Source organism: Rana temporaria, chromosome 1 (assembly GCF_905171775.1).
Source record: "Rana temporaria chromosome 1, aRanTem1.1, whole genome shotgun sequence".
NCBI classification, from domain to species: domain Eukaryota; kingdom Metazoa; phylum Chordata; class Amphibia; order Anura; family Ranidae; genus Rana; species Rana temporaria.
The window spans coordinates 90,526,490-90,541,777 of NC_053489.1; positions in this window are offsets into that span (position 1 = coordinate 90,526,490).

Sequence of the window (15,288 nt, forward strand, 5' to 3'; positions counted from 1 at the left end):
CCGCCGCAAGTTTTCGTCATAAGTGCTTGATTCACAAAGCACTTGCGTGTAAACTTGCGGCGGCGTAGCCTAAAGCCGTCCGGCGCAAGACCACCTAATTCAAATGGGGCGTGTACCATTTAAATTAGGCGCGTTCCCGCGCCGAACATTCTGCGCATGCTCCGTTAGGAAATTTCCAGTCGTGCTTTGCGCGAAATTACGGCGCCCCGACGTGTTTTTTGAACGGCGAGGTGCGTTAAGTCCTTTCATATTCCCGGACGTCTTACGCAAAAAAAAAAAAATTAAATTTGACGCGGGAACGACGGCCATAATTTAACATGGCTGGTCTAAATCTAAGCCATGAAATAGCAGGCTTAAGTTTGCGATGGGAAAAACCGACTAGCGACGACGTAAGAGAATGCGACGAACGCGCGTACCTTCGTGGATCGCCGTAAACAGCTAATTTGCATACCCGACGCGGAAAACGACGCAAACTCCACCCTGCGGTCGGCGAAGTATTGCATCCTAAGATCCGAAGGCGTACGAAGCCGTACGCCTGTCGGATCTTAGCCAAAAGCCGTCGTATCTTTGTTTGTGAATTACAAATAAAGGTACGACGCGGCAAATTTGAAAGTACGTCGGAGTATCAGCAGATACTCCGGCGTACTTTTTCTGTGAATCTGGCCCAGTGATTTTAACTTGTAAGCAATGTGTCAGAAAAAGGCTTAAGCTTCGTACACACGATCCAACTTTATGGCCAGAATTGTCTAATGGACGTGTTGTGCCGGATAATCCGACCATGTGTATGTTCCATCAGACAATTGTTGGCTGAATTAACGACAACAAAAGTTGGCTGTTCATGCTCACCAATTGCTGGGCAATAAATCTGTTACGTCGTTTTTTTCTATCATGTGTATGAAAGTCCGTCCATCTCTTTTTGGCCGATCGGATCAGATTTGATGTAGGCAGGTGTAAATGGACACATTTCCGTTTACACCTGGCACTCCATAGGGAAGAATGGAGGCTCCAACTGGGACCACCTGAAAAATGAACAGGCTAACCTGATTGGAACATCCATTTGAAAGGCACCTTAACCACTTCCCGATGGGCCTATAGCAAAATGACGGCCAGGTGGTGGTTCAGTTATCCTGACTGGGCATCATATGATGTCCAGCAGGATAACTGCCCATCATCAGTGCCCATCAGTGCCACCTCATCAGTGTCACCTCATTGATGCCACCTCATCAATGCCCATCGGTGCCGCCTTATCAGTGCCCGTCATTGAAGGAGAAAACGTACTTATTTACAACATTTTATAACAGAAACAAAGAAAATAATATTTTTTCTACATTTTCAGTCGTTGTGCACAAAATAAAAACCCCAGCAGTAATCAAATAACACCAAAAGAAAGTTCTATTTGTGGAAACAAAATGATAAACAATTTGTTTGGGTACAGTGTAGCATAACCGCACAATTGACATTCAAAGTGCGACAGCTAAAAATTAGCTTGGTGTAACAGGTATTTGTGGGACTTTGCACAAAGAAAACTGTAAGTGCAGATGCACTTATAATTACTGTATATACTTGAGTACAAGCTGAGTTTCTCAGCCCTTCTTTTATCACGGAGGTCCGCTCATCCTCGGACTCATTTTCTCAGCAGACACTGTGTTCAGTGTTCCGCCAATCGTAGACGTCCTCTTGTTTGAGGATGAAAGAATGTCCGTGATTCGCGGAACACTGAACACAGTGTCTGCTGAGAAAATGAGTCCGAGGATGAGCGGACCTCCGTGATAGGCAAAACACAGTGTCAAATGTCTATCACGGAACGGAACACCAAGAGGAAGCCGCGACTTTAAAAAAAATGGACGCCTGTCAAGATTGCAGGTACTCGGGCACAGAGAGGTATGGCACAGTGAGACTGCAATGGGCACAGTGAAGTATGGCACAGTGAGACTGCAATGGGCACAGTGAGGTATGGCACAGTGAGACTGCAATGGGCATAGTGATATATGGCACAGTGAGACTGCAATGGACACAGTGAGGTATGGCACAGTGGGGTTGTAATGGGCACAGTGAGGCGTGCAAATGGGCATTGTTGACCCTCTTTTCCGCTTACAGTAGCTTCTGCATTCTCACCCTCGGCTTATACTCGAGTCAATACGTTTTCACTTTTTTTTTTGTGGTAAAATTAGGTCCTCGGCTTCAAATGTGTGAACAACTGAGGCACAGGCAGGACAGGAAGGCTTTAATAATCTTCTTTTTTTTTCTTTATTTGTTCTTAATTTGTTATGTAAGACAGAGTCACTTTAAAGATGTGTAGTTATACAGATGAATACATTAGAGGAGTGACAAATGTGGAAAAAAGAGTGGCAGGTAATTTTGCTCCAGAATTGGGAGCTGTGAGCTATTGGAAAACCATGCTAATTTTCTTTTTGTTTTGCTAGAAACAAAAGCCAACAAATATAACTTCATAATCACCACTGAGTTTTTAAAAAGGTTCTCTACTAGAAATTGGACCTACTACCTCCACCTTCTTTGCCTGTGCTTTGATACCTGCCATCACAGGCCTGGTCTGGTGTAAACAGTGCTTTGTGTACATCTGGCCTGTCTGCATTGTAAATACAGAAAAGCACACATGCTTTTTTGATTTAATATCTCTACTGCCAGGAACCATAAATGATGATGCCTATACTGCACTACACTCCATTCTTGGAGGTCAACAGGCATTCCCTGAATAATTGTAGCTTAACACTCATCCCCTCATTGCATGTAAATCCAGACAGCCATTTGTGAAAGGAAGAATGCAGGTCTAGATGGATCTCTGATGCCTTTCTTGTTCTGGGTCCGGGACACTATAGCTGACATTATGCAGGGGCTGCCTGTGTCTAGTGTTTTCTGATCTCCAGTGATTGCATGAATACACTGCAGCATAGAAACAGTCCTTTTATAAAAAAATTTGGCAGTGAAGATTTTGGGTCAAATATATGCATGGAGCAAACAGTTTCCTTATGCTCAATCCTTGTCTGCAACTACGATGCGGATTTGGACATGCTGAATGTCAAATGCATATAAATCAATGGTTACGCTGGTCTGGTCCTCTGAGGCCTCGTACAGACGAGCGGACAGGTCAGATGAAAACGGTCCGCGGACCGTTTTCATCGGACATGTCCGCTGGGATCATTTGGTCTGATGGCTGTACACACCATCAGACTAAATTCCCCGCGGACAGACGACGCGGTGACAACGCGGTGACGTGACGGCGACGATGACGCAGCGACGTGCACGAACCCGGAAGTTCAATGCTTCCACGCATGCGGCGAATCACTTCGACATCATGCGCGGGTTCTCGGGCCAGCGGACATGTCCGATGAGTCGTACTGACCTTCGGACATGTCCGGCGGACAGGCTTCCAGCGGACATGTTTCTTAGCATGCTAAGAAACATTTGTCTGCTGGAAACCTGTCCGGTCGGCCGGAAAATTTTCCGGTCGGCCCTACACACGACCGAACATGTCTGCTGAAACTGGTCCGCGGACCAGTTTCAGCAGACATGTTCGGTCGTGTGTACGAGGCCTGAGAGGAACTACTCTTGAAGAACTAGCAGATGCGACAGAATCCTGAAGGATATAAACATATAATAGTATAATAAACCACACTATAAGTATAGAGGGTAAAGGTAAAGTATGTGATCTTATTCTGTAATGTTATTCTATAGATGATTGACCAAACACACTTACCAACATGGGCAATAAATGTAGCATATGGTAACTGGTACATGGTGAGCCGAAAATACAGACCCCGTCTCGGGAGCTGAGGTGGAGATATATAGGGCCGCAGTAACAGATGATGTAGGGAAATGATTGGGTAAGGGGATAAACTCCTTGTGACAACAGTGAAAGTTGTAGCTCATCGGGCATACATATCTACTGTAGAAACAAGTATTAAGGGCCAGATTCACAAAAGAGATACGACGGCGTATCTCCTTATACGCCGTCATATCTCTGTGTTAGGGCCGTCCTTACTATGCGACTGATTCATAGAATCAGTTACACATAGCTAGCCCTAAGATCCGACAGGTGTAATTGAATTACACTGTCGGACCTTAAAGCGGGAGTTCACCCATTTATTAATTTTTTTTTTTCTCCCCTTAGATTCCTGCTCGTTCGGTCTAGGGGAATCGGCTATTTGTATTAAAATATGAGCAGTACTTACCCGTTTTCGAGATGCATCTTCTTCCGTCGCTTCCGGGTATGGGTCTTCGGGAGCGGGCGTTCCTTCTTGATTGACAGTCTTCCGAGAGGCTTCCGACGGTCGCATCCATCGCGTCACTCGTAGCCGAAAGAAGCCGAACGTCGGTGCGGCTCTATACTGCGCCTGCGCACCGACGTTCGGCTTCTTTCGGAAAATCGTGACGCGATGGATGCGACCGTCGGAAGCCTCTCGGAAGACTGTCAATCAAGAAGGAACGCCCATTCCCGCAGCCCATACCCGGAAGCGACGGAGAGGATGCATCTCGTAAACGGGTAAGTACAGCACATATTTTAAAACAAATAGCCGATTCCCCTAGAGAAAACGAGCAGGAATCTAAGGGGAAAAAGTGCCCCCTAAGGGTGAACCCCCGCTTTAAGGATGCAATTCTAGGCCGGTCGCTAGGTGGCGAGGCCATTGCGGTCAGCGTAGAATATGCAAATGAATAGTTGTGGCGATCCTCGAACGTCCGCGCTGCCCGTCGATCTAACTTTACGTCGTTTCCGTCGAGTTACGCCGCGTAAAATTAGGGCTGAGCCCTAGTTGTCCTAAGCCATGTTAAGTATGGCCGTCGTTCCCGCGTCGAAATTTAAAAAACAACGTCGTTTGCGTAAGTCGTCCGTGAATGGCGCTGGACGCTATTTACATTAACGTCAAAACGTTAACGTCAAAACGTGCGACGTCATTTAGCGCAATGCACGTCGGGTAATTTACCCGACGGAGCATGCGCAGTACGTTCGGCGCGGGAACGCGCCTAATTTAAATGGTGCCATTCAAATTGGGCGGGCTTGCACCGAGCGCATTTACGATACACCGCCGCAAGTTTACAAGTAAGAGTTCTGAGAATCAGGCACTTACACTGTAAACCTGCGGCGGTGTAACGTAAATCACATACGTTACGCTGCCCAGGAGCAACGTAATTCTATGTGAATCTGGCCCTAAAAGTATAAGTAATTTGAGTAGTAGGGGATTACAAGTAATTCATAAATATTAAACATAATGTGGCTACATCTAAAGTGGTGATAGGAATAAAAACAAGGGCGATATTAAATAATATACCTATGTGTAGGGGGGAAGTTTCAATATTTTAAAAATAAGTGTGCACCAAACTTATATGGGATAGTGAAGTAATGAAGTAAAAACCTACAAGTGAAACAAAATTTAAAGGGTGTGTAATAGGACTAAACCAGCAAGATAGATTCAAATCCAGGGATCACTTACCCCAGTACTGTGGACGTGCAACATCAGCAAGTGTAGCTGGTGTGCAGAGATCCCAAGAGGAGATCAGCCGTGCAGACAGCTCGCTCCAACTGGGAGAGGGATATATACTCCACCAACGCCACATAGGTGAACCTTGTCAGGGGAGGCGTCCACACCTGAGCTGGATATCGCTCAATGAATGGCGCCAAATCCCTTCAAAGGTCACGTGGTTGGTACACGTTACGTCGGCGCAATGACGCCATGGATGACGTCATGCGCACGAAGCACGGTTTAGTCCTTTAGTCCTATTACACACCCTTTAAATTTTCTTTCACTTGTAGGTTTTTACTTCAGTACTTCACTATCCCATATAAGTTTGGTGCACACTTATTTTTAGAATATTGAAACTTCCCCCCTACACATAGGTATATTATTTAATATCACCCTTGTTTTTATTCCTATCACCACTTTAGATGTAGCCACATTATGTTTAATATCTATGAATTACTTGTAATCCCCTACTACTCTAATTACTTATACATTTAAAACTTGTTTCTAGATATGTATGCCCGATGAGCTACAACTTTCACTGTTGTCACAAGGGGTTTATCCCCTTACCCAATCATTTCCCTACATCATCTGTTACTGCGGCCCTATATATCTCCACCTCAGCTCCCGAGACGGGGTCTGTATTTTCGGCTCACCATGTACCAGTTACCATATGCTACATTTATTGCCCATGTTGGTAAGTGTGTTTGGTCAATCATCTATAGAATAACATTACAGAATAAGATCACATACTTTACCTTTACCCTCTATACTTATAGTGTAGTTTATTATACTATTATATGTTTATATGCTTCAGGATTCTGTCGCATCTGCTCCTGATGAGTGGAAATATCCACGAAACGCGTCGAGCTATACCTGATGCCACAGCTATACTAGATATGATCTGATATCCATCGGCCTATATTATATAATGTATTCATATATCCTGGTAACACAGACACAGCTATCGGGCTGGCCGCCTTGGCATTTAGGCCAGTTCATCGGTCATGTTTGTATAATTACATCAACTACTATTTATTCTTATGATTATGCTTTATATCTGAATTTACATGTACTTTTTTATCCATCATATTGTTATCTTGTGCAATCAAATATGTATATATATGAAATTCTTGGTCTACTACAATTTTGTCATTAATAAAATAATTTAATTACTCTTACCTCCGCATTTTAAATTGCTTCATTTAAAGTCCCAACTTCCCTTTTTGCGCATCTAAACCAGGGATGGAGGCACTGGCCTGTGCCTCATTTAAAGTTCCACATTCCCCCCTTCTACGAATCTCCAGAGGAGACAGCAACTTCCCGCAAAACTCCCACTCACACTACTCTCATCCATTTACATAAAATACCTCTTCCTAGCTCCCTTTTAACTTACCCAAATCAACTATCCTATGAACCTCAAGGATACCTCTTTCAGGAGTACAGACTGGTGATCCAACTCTGCAATCCAGGCCTGGCCCAGTTGTGATGTCACCACTGGAGTCTTCAGGGCTGTGAGAAGATCCCATGGATGACCCAATGGATGACCCATGGATGACCCAATGGGACATGTTCAGATCACCAGGCACTGGTGACCCCAAATCTGCAGTTCAGAATAGAAAAGACCAAGGTCTTCATTTGATTGCATATTCAGGTGTGTATTTAGGCTATTAAGAATTTTTTTTTTTGGGGGGGGGGGCAATTACCTAGAGGAGGAGGCATGTCTGCTGGTGTATGTATGTGAGTGTGTCAGGGGGTTCCCTCGACAGACTTTAGGTCTTTTTCACACAGGTGGCTGTTGTTTTTTTTGCAAGGTGGCAATATAAGCTTCATGGATGCCTTTGTTTTTTATCCCGCCACATCATGCCACAACCACGTGCATTAGGCGTGTGCATGGTACGGTCCCATTTACTTAAATAAGGTTCTTTTGGTAGTACCTGCCTAAAATGATATGGTTTATAAAATTTGCAGCGGCACAACAATGTATACAGAGATGTCCACTGGCAATGTTAACTTGCCAGTGGGTGGTCAGGAGGAGCATTAAAAATGCAAATCAAACCTCTTGTTATTACTGCAACCCATGTGAATGAGCCGTGAAAATACAGTTCCCCTTTAAACTTGCTACATTCCATTCTTATTCCTTAAGTGTTTTCCTTGCAGTACTTAATCAGTTAACTGGATATGTAATGCAGACTGTCAAGACAACTTTAAACTAATACTGTAGTTCATCCTTATCGCTGTATCATGTCATATTTCAGATAAGCTTTACTTGGTTTCTCTTTGGAGACAGACATTTTGCCAGTTTGACAAACTACCCAGCCTTAGGATAGAAATTAAGGCATTTAGCAGATGGTCCCAGTTAATATAAATTTCTTTACAGTGATAACAAACAGTAGAGAACCTGAGGATTAAGCTGCAGGCATGGTCTATAGCAAAGACACTTCGGGATAACTGTGGTAGCCTCTTCTTACACAAAAGAGTCTATTTTAATGCCTTGATTTTGGAACTGAGCCATAATAAGTGAGTTTTCTGAGAAGAGATATAAAAGCAATTGTACAAACATATTGAACATGCTTATTTGTATTACTCAAGAGGTGTTCAGGCTTGAAGTGTTTTATCATGGCTGCTATGATAATATATTAACAGAAAGTATTTTGCTTGGAAGAGAAAACAGTCCATCTAATACCAAGTTAGATGAGGCAACTTCTGCCTTTGTTTGATAAATCTGCCTTGTGGTGAGATTACTTGAGCAGATCCATGGCTTGCACCTAAAATACATGGGCTGTAGATGTAGTCTTTTTAATCTTAATTATAATATATATATATATATATATTTGTTATTCTATAGCACTTTTTTCCTGAGGTCTCAAAGCATTTAGGAGGTGAGACAATTAACCTACCAGCATTCCTTTGGAGTGTGGAAGGTAACTGGAATACCCAGAGGAAACTTGCACAAGCAGAGGGAGAACATCAAAGTCTATGGAGATGGTCAGGATTTTACATTTGAAAATGCAATACTCTCTTAAAGCTGAATTGACATCATTTGGAAATTGCACCCATCATTTCATGGTGCACCACATTAACAGATTTTCAGAGATTCATTTTTATCTGTGTAAGAATGACCCACAGCTTGGACTAGACTGTGGGACTGCTCCCCATACATAATATAAAGGCCGTAAAAAAGAAAATATATCCTAAAATTATGAACATTTGTACAAGTCTCAGCTAAAAATGAGAACATCTTTAAATTCGGGTTAGGTCTTATCTTAAAACGAAACACTTCTAGTGAGGTTTGGTAAGTGTAGCACCCTCCTAGTTGGTGTGGGAGGCTAGGTAAATTTAGTTTTGATTGTTTTAGCCTGCTCAGTGTTTCACAAGCTGCTGATCTGATTACTCCCTCCTGCATTCAAGTGGATTATTGAATCAAAATGGGAGGAAGGCTAGAGCGGCAGCCTGAATTTTTATGGAGATACAGCTGGAGAGGTGTGTCCAGAAGGTGGCTGGATAGACCATAGACTTAGCCCTGGAGCAGAGTATGTGGTTCCTTGCTCTAGTCAATGCAAGAGGGCTCTGCTCCTAAGGGCAGGCTGCTGGAAATATTTCCTGAAGGTCATCAAGGTCCCAGTGTCCCAGTGGAGCTAATGCTGGGGGGGGGGCATTTCTAAAGTTTGATCTGGAAGTTTATGGCCTGGAGAGCTTAGTGAAGAGTACCTGGTGGAAGTTGGGGAGGGGGGCTATAGTGTCTAGCTGTCCTGTGTTATTGTGAGTTTCTGTGTCACCCTCACAGAAGAGTGCCTGATTGATATCAGAAGGAGGCAGCCCATGATCCTGTGGCATTGTAAGTAGTACAAAGTAGACTAAATATCCCGTGCATTTTAGTTGACTTAAATTATTTTAGTCTACTAAAATCTCCAGTCCTTTTTAGTCAACTAAAATCATTTTAGTCTACTAAAATCGAATGTGTTGAGTTAAATAATGCATTATTTAAGCATTTTTCTAGAATTTCAAAACTCATTATACACTTCTGGAGTAAATATAAAACACCTAATATAATGTTATTATTTATGGTTTGAAAAAATTACACCGACACAGATTTAGCCGTTATAGAACGTCTTTACGCTGTAAAACCAAGTTTTGTTACAAAAATATTGCTTTTCTGAGTCACAGCTTCATTCCTTGCTATAAGTGCATGCTACTTTTCTGTTGTTGTGAACAAGTATCCCATAGCCTACCCACACACTGCACAGTCAATTAAATCACTATGTGGACAAATGCTTGCACGAGTGGGATATACCAAAGAGGAAGATCCTAAGCGTTATAACAGACAATAGGAGTAATATGGTGGCAGCATTTAAACAAACCACAGCAGCAGCAGCAGCAGCAGAAGAACCACCCAGCTCTAGGGAGGAAGATTCCCTCATGATAGAAAGTGACTGTGAGATTGCATCCAAAATGAATGACCTGGGTGACCCATTTTTATTATTCTTTTACATCATAACACTATAGTCAATTATCAAATGGGTGTGGAATGAATATTCTTGGGGCTGCTCTACTGGTGTATCTTTGTTATTTTTCCACTTTATTTGTATCTTGTGTAAAAACTATTCCCATTAGATGGACTGTACGCCGTGTATGGTCTTTTCTGGTGCATGGAGGCAAGTGTTAAAAGAATCTTTGATAAAGCATGATCAAAAGACTCCTCAAACCAAAAGAGTCGGTCTGCCAAATCGCAAACAACATGGGCTTCTTTGGAGCGCATTAGGATCGGTGAACTCACCGATCCTAATGCACTCCTGCCCATTGAAATCAATGGGCAGTGCTGCCGTACCGCTGGCAAAAAGTCTATGTAGGGGCGCTTTGCGGGCGGTTTTAACCCCTATTTTCGGCTGCTAGCAGGGGGTAAAACGGCCCGGCTAGTGGCTGAAAAGTGCCGCAAATCCGACGGTAAAGCACCGCTAAAAATAGCTGCATTTTAGCGCCGATACTCGTGGCGGTATTGTACTTTGATTGTACTTTGAAACACTTAAAAGAGCAGTGAAAATAGTTTGCTGTAGTGGTGCACTGGCTTGACTTGACCCGTCATTGGAGGTTTTATGTAGCTATGGGGTTGAATTAAGGTAAAAAAAAAATATTCTGATTTTATTCTCTCACCCCAAACAGTCTCTCTATAATATACTACATGTATGGCTCTTCCCAGGGATGGCCTTAGGCCTTTAGGTGCCCTGTGCCGTGCAAAAAATTATTGACAGTGCCCCCCACAGTGACCACATCCCTCTATATATATTTAGATGAGATACTTCAATTCTGGGAAAGCAGCAGCTGAGAGATATTATGAAATCACTCCCATTAAGATTCAGTGACTAAGTGCACAACATGACAAACAGCTATTACTTTGGAATAAAAACAAAAGGCATGCAATCTGACTGCAAGAAAGTTTTTAAAAAAAGTCCCTGCCATGTACATAGATAAGACAGTTCTTAACAAAAGTGTAGTTAAGTGTACTGTGTTTACCTTTGTATGAATTTTGGGATGGGTTGTCTGGAATGTCCGCAAATCATGCTTTAAGTTTGTTGTATTTTTACCAGCAAGTGTTGCTCCACATGGTTTGCAGAGGGTCTTGTTGTCTTTAACATCACAGCACTGGACGATCTGAGGACAGTGAGGAGGCCTTTAATGCTGCAAAATGCTCTGGATGGTGGTCTGAGGAGGCCTATAAAGCTGCAGAGTGCTCTGGACGTTGGTCTGAGGAGGAGGCCAAGATGGTGGTAGGAGTAGCCTGTAAAGCTGTATAGTGCTCTTAGCGGTGGTCTGCGGAGGCCTGTAATGCTGCACAGTGCTCTGGACGTTGGTCTGAGGAGGAGGCCTGTAATGCTGCAGAGTACTCTGGACAGTGGTCTGCGGAGGCTTGTAATGCTGCATAGTCCTCTGGATGGTGGTCAGGCAGGTCTGAGGGATGGTCTGTAATGCAGAGTGCCTTGGATGACGGTGGTCAGAGGAAGCCTGTTGTATTGCTGCACAGTGCTGGATGGTGGTCTCAGGTCTGAGGGATGGCCTGTAATGCACAGTGCCCTGGATGCCACTGCCAGTGGTCGGAGGAATACTGTAATGCTTCACAATGCTGGATGGTGGTCTCAGGTCTGAGGAATGGCCTGTAATGCACAGTGCCCTGGATGCCACTGCCAGTGGTCGGAGGAATACTGTAATGCTTCACAATGCTGGATGGTGGTCTCAGGTCTGAGGAATGGCCTGTAATGCACAGTGCCCTGGATGCCACTGCCAGTGGTCGGAGGAGTACTGTAATGCTTCACAATGCTGGATGGTGGTCTCAGGTCTGAGGAATGGCCTGTAATGCACAGTGCCCTGGATGCCACTGCCAGTGGTCGGAGGAGGCCTGTAATGCTGCACAATGCTGGATGGTGGTCTCAGATCTGAGGAATGGCCTGTAATGCACAGTGCCCTGGATGCCACTGCCAGTAGTCAGAGGAGGCCTGTAATGTGGTGCAGTGCTCGATGGTGGTCTGAGGGATGGCCAGTAATGCACAGTGCCCTGGATGCCACTGCCAGTGATCAGAGGAGGCCTGATATACACGCACACAGTGCTTTGGACACCAAACGGTGGCCTGAGGGGAGGCCTTAGACCTGTTGTAATTGTAATGTACTACATAGTGTACACACTTAATCTGCTCTTCTCTGGGCACCTGGCGGTCATCTTGTGAGTCGGAGTCGGGACTTGGTCGGGAGACCAGGCTGGCCTGTAATGCACAGTGCTGCAGAAGTTAGTTCACAAGGGTAAACGTCCCTGCCTCAAATTCAGTGGGAACTTTTTTCTTGTCAGATCAGTGTGGAGAGAAGAAATCAGTTCAGTATTTTTGGGGTATTCTATCCTTAATCCCATCCAAGTTTATTTCAGCAATAAAGGCACAAAAAGAAACTTCAATGTCAGCCGCCCCCCCCCCCCTCTATGTCAGCCGCCCCCCCTCCTCAATGTCAGCCGCCCCCCCTCCTCCTCTCTGACAGCCGCCCCCCTCCTCTCTGTCAGCCGCTCCCCCTCCTCAATGTCAGCCACCCCCCCTCCTCTCTGTCAGCAGACCCCCATCTTCTGTGTCAGGCCCCGTTTTCTTTGACAGCTCCCCCTCTTCTCTGTGATCTCTCTGCTGCCTGCCTTCACTCTGAGACACAGCAAATGGCAATCCGCTACATGTGGCAGGTGAAGTGACAAGTGACAATCTGCTACGTGTGGCAGGTGACGTTGTGGCAAGTGACAATCTGCAACGTGTGGCAGGTGGCGTTGTGGCAAGTGACAATCCACAATGTGTGGCAGGTGAAGTGGCAAGTGACAATCTGCTACGTGTGGCAGGTGACGTTGTGGCAAGTGACAATCTGCAACGCGTGGCAGATGGAGTTGTGGCAAGTGACAATCCCCTACATGTGGCAGGTGAAGTGGGAAGTGACAATCCGCTACGTGTGGCAGGTGACATTGTGGCAAGTGACAATCCGCAATGTGTGACGTTGTGGCAAGTGACAATCCGCAATGTGTGGCAGGTGCCGTTGTGGCAAGTGCCAAAACGCAATGTGTGACGTTGTGGCAAGTGACAATTCGCAATGTGTGGCAGGTGACGTTGTGGCAAGTGACAAAACGCAATGTGTGACGTCGTGGCAAGTGACAACCCGCAATGTGTGACGTTGTGGCAAGTGACAACCCGCAATGTGTGTCAGGTGGCGTCGTGGCAAATGACAATCCGCAATCTGTGACGTTGTGGCAAGTGACAATCTGCATCTGAATGCAGGTGATGTGGCAAGTGACACGCTTGGGGCTCCCACTGATTCTGCATTATGGTGAGTTGAACTATTTTATATATTATATAACAATGTAATAATAGAAATGATGCACTTCACTAATTTTGTTTTGCGATACGGCACTGCGTTGATTTAATTAACAATTGCACAGTCACGCGATGCTGTACCCAAACAAAATTTACGTCCTTTGTTTCCCACAATTAGAGCTTTCGTTTGGTGGTACTTCTTCATCAGTTTAGGCCAATATGTATTCTTCTACGCAATAGGTGTATATTGATTAGTTAGCGCGAAAGTTATAGCGTCTACAAAATAGGTGATAGATTTATGGCATTTTTATTATTGTTATTATTATATTTTGTTATTACTATTATATTATTTTGCTAGTAATGGCGGTGATCTGGGATTTTCAGTGAGACTGTGACATTGCGGTGAACAGATTGGACACTTTTGACAAATTTTTGGGACCAGTGACATTTATACAGTGATTTCTGCTATAAAAATGCACTGATTACTGTGTAAATGTCACTGGCAGGGAAGGGGTTAAATGAGGTGTTTCTAACTGGGGGGATGGGACTGACTGAAGGAGGAGAGAGATCTCTGTTGGTAATAACTAGGAACAGAAGATCTGTCTCTCCTCCCCTGTCAGAATGGGGATATGTCTGTTTACATTGACAGATGCCCTTTCTGGCTCTCTGTGGAGCGATCGCGGGTGGCCGGCTGACATCACGGCCACACACAGGTCATTTTTTACTTCTATATACATGTATAGAGCCATGACATGTCCTCTTTATATTCCTACAGACATTTATTGAGCCAAGACACATCCTTTTACACTCCTATACACATGTATAGAGCCCTGACAGGTCCTTTTTAACTCCTGTATACATGTATGGAGCCATGACCAGTCCTCTTTATACTCCTATACATGAATACAGCCATAACAGGTCCTTTTTATTGAGCCATGACAAGTTCTCTTTATATTCCTATACACATGTATAGAGCCATGACAAATCCTCTTTATACTCCTACATACATGTATAAAGCCATGACAGGTCTGCTTAAATTATCATGATATAAAATGATATCTTTTTGGTAGGCGTGATTTTTTTTGGGGGGGGGCAGCATTTCATTCTTGATACCAGGCAGCACAATGTCTTAGGCTGGCACTGCCTGCAGCCCTTTCCAGCTTCCCAAGTCTTTCTCTCTCTCTCTGCACCGTTGATCAGCATTCCCCTCTCTCCTGTGCTTTACACTTGCTCCCTTTTCTTATCCCCTGGTGTCCTATCCCCTGGTTTCCTTGGTTCATAGTCTCCTGTGGGTATCCCTTGTCCTTCCAGTGTGTTATTTGGTTGCACTATGCTGCACGGGTGTGCTAGGGAGCCACAACCTGGGGACTGCCCCACAGCGCAACATCCACACCTCCTGTGGCTCTGGGGAAGACCGAGTGGCTCCTTAGATCCTACGACTCTGAAACATCTCTGTTTGCGTGCACTCACACTGCTCCTGCATCTGTGAGGACTGATACCCAGGCACACCTGTTTAGTTGTTCCATTGGCTCACTAGATCTTGAGTTTACAGTCCCAGGTGGTCTTACGGTCTGATCATGACACATACGTTGGAATCCAGTACTAGATAAAAATAAATAGCCCAATAAACAAAACCAGTTTTTGCTGTAATGTTTACCCATTTCCCACAGAACTTCTTTCTGCCACTAGATGCCATCAGTCTTATGATCAGTGCCATTCCAAGCACTTCCGTTGAGCCCAGGTCATCCTGGACCAGCCCCAGCCCATTACTGGAAATGCAGCAGAGTGATGAGATAATTCTCTTTTCTCCTCTTATCGGCATCTTTCTCGTATACCCCAGCTCTGGTATACAGAGACTGCAAGAGATTGACACCAAAACAGATTTAGGTACTTCAACTGCTTGAATGTAAATACATTTATTGATGCATGAATTAATACAAAGCTACATTCTTTTTATCTTTGAAATCTGCCTAGAGTTACTTACCCCCTTG